The following is a 2,677-nucleotide window of genomic DNA, read 5'->3' on the forward strand; positions in this document are numbered from 1 at the left end:
CCCCTTTTTTCTTTCTTTTTCGCTTCCTGTCACTTCGTGCATCTATGCTTCATGCTTTCACTTTAATTAATTATTTGACTTTTCATCATTTCATGCTCCATACTTCCTTACTTGCACTTTAATTAACTATTTGACTTTTCATGCTTCCATGCTCCATGCTTTCAATTTAATTAATTATTTTATTTTTCATGCTCCATGCTTCCACTTTAATTAACTATTTGACATTTCATGCTTCCATGCTTCCCTTCCATTCTTCTTGCTTTACTTTTTGTGCATGGATTTGCATGCTTCACTTTTTACTGATATTAGATAGTGATAGTGTCGTGCATTGTATTAAAGTATTATAATCCCATATTTGCCTTTTCTACTGCATTGCATAAACTAAAATTTTAATGTGAAAAATTTCTGCATTAACAAAACCCATGGGGAGTGTCTGATTTACGTGAGTTTTCATTATATCTCAAAAAATAAAAAATTCTCTTGTGTTTTCAAAACACACACTCAAGCAAATTCGTTTGCTCTTCTCTCTTCTCCACCATCAAGCAACTTTCGTTCTCTCTTCTCTCCTACACCACCACACCATCCGCTCGCCATTCAACACTATAGCTCCATCATGATCCGCTCGCCATTCAACACTATAGCTCCATCAGTGCCACGCCTATCCTTCACCACTCGAATCATTAAGCTATAAATTTGACTTTTAAATTTAGATTTGATTTTTGAATTAGGGTTTGATTTTTGGATGTTCGGATTTGATTGTTGAATGTGCTATACAATTAGTGTTTGAAATGATTGAATTGGCTGCTAGATGAGGTTTTTAATCATGGATTTTTTGTAGAATTAGTGTTAGATTTGCAGCAAATTAATTATCAAACTATATATCTGCAATTTTGACCTTTTGTTTGTTTATCTCTTTTGATTAACTGTGCATCAAAATTGTTATTATAAACTTTTTACACAATAGTGATAAATAACATATTTAACAAAACAAATTTAAAACAAGCATATTTAACAAAATTTAAAAAACAAAGGAAGATTATAGTTGAAGAATTTGTTTTTTGAAAGGTATAGTTGAAGAATTTGATTCTAGTACTAATAGCTTATTTCGGTGGTTTGAGAAATGTTGAAATGATAGAATTTATTAGTTTAATAATTAATGGTAATATTTTTAATTTATAATATTTCTCCAAAAAATGATTTTTAAATTAATAGTAAAAAATTAATAAAATATAGAGTAGCACGAAACATAAGTTAAATAAAAATAAATATAGTGCAATATAACACCAAATATTATACAATATTGTAGTGAATCAGCAAGCCTATAACCAAACTAAACTGACCACTGCCCTAGGATGCTTGTGATTTAGTCAATGCAAGTTGCACACCCCCAAGATTTATTCAGACGAATTCACCCAAGAACAACAAAGCACAATAGCAATGAACACAAACAAGAAACTGAAACAAGAACCAAGAAACAGAACCATAGACACCAAGAAACAGAACCATAGACACCAAGATTAACGTGGTTCAGCTGAGCATGGAATGCTCAGCTTACATCCACGGGAGAAGCCTCAAGATGAGCTTTATTGATATTACAATGGAGATTGTTACAGAGCCTTACAACAGACGTTACAGAGAACAGATTAACACTTTCTCTCTTTGCAAACCCTCTCTGCAAGACTCATGAAGATCGTTATGAATCACTTCAGAAACTCAGCCTTTATACTCTGATATAGGTAGCCAGCTTGATTTCCAGAATAAACAGCTCGATGCCACGTGGTTTAACAACCTTAACGAACTCTGATAACCTTCGTCACATGCTTCCTCACGTGGTTACTTAAACTGATATGCAAAACGCGCTCAAGTCCTGTCGTTTTGATCAATTCGTTTTCTGTTGCTAACTAGCTGAGAAGCACGTGAGTTTAATGAAGCTTTACAGCTCCAAAACGTGGTCGTTTCTGGAACCAAACTTGATTCATTCATCTCACAAATATTAATATAATACAATGTTAATGTAATACATCCTTATAAAATCCAAGGTGCCAAACACACCCAAAATGTATTTGATAACATCATTTCAAAGTCAAAAGAAATATGCTTTTTAAGGTTTTATTATTTCTATAATTAACACGTTTCTGTGTGGTCCTTTCTGTGCTGTTTGGGGCGACAATTTCGTCAGGCGACATGTCACAATGATAGACTCTTTTTCGATTGAAATAAGATAGGGTTTGATTGAAAATTCGGGCTTAGTAGTCTGTGATCCACCTGATTCTCTTGCAGGGTCAATAAGGTCCAAAAGCATTACAGGTATTGGTACGATTTATATAAGTTCCTATTACAAATTTGACTATGATTGTTGTTTCGTTGAGTAGCGGATTTGGGTTTAAACAATAATGACACATGCTGTGAATAGCGAGGTGAGGAAGGAGTACACCAATGAATATTAGAGAACTAGTAACTTAATATTAATGTTTTAGGATTGCAATAGCATAGAAAGACTAATTAGGGAAACTATAGAATACTAACTGTTTTCTCAAAAATTATTTTTGAAAAATTGCTAAAAATGTTTTCTAAGAAATTTTTTAAGAAATGATTTTTTTTAGAAAAAATTAGTTTTGGAAATATTCCTAACTTACTTTTAATCGTCTCCTGAATTTCTTAACTAAAAAATATCGAT

The sequence above is a fragment of the Citrus sinensis genome, chromosome 8, assembly GCF_022201045.2.
Source record: "Citrus sinensis cultivar Valencia sweet orange chromosome 8, DVS_A1.0, whole genome shotgun sequence".
Lineage (NCBI taxonomy): Eukaryota > Viridiplantae > Streptophyta > Magnoliopsida > Sapindales > Rutaceae > Citrus > Citrus sinensis.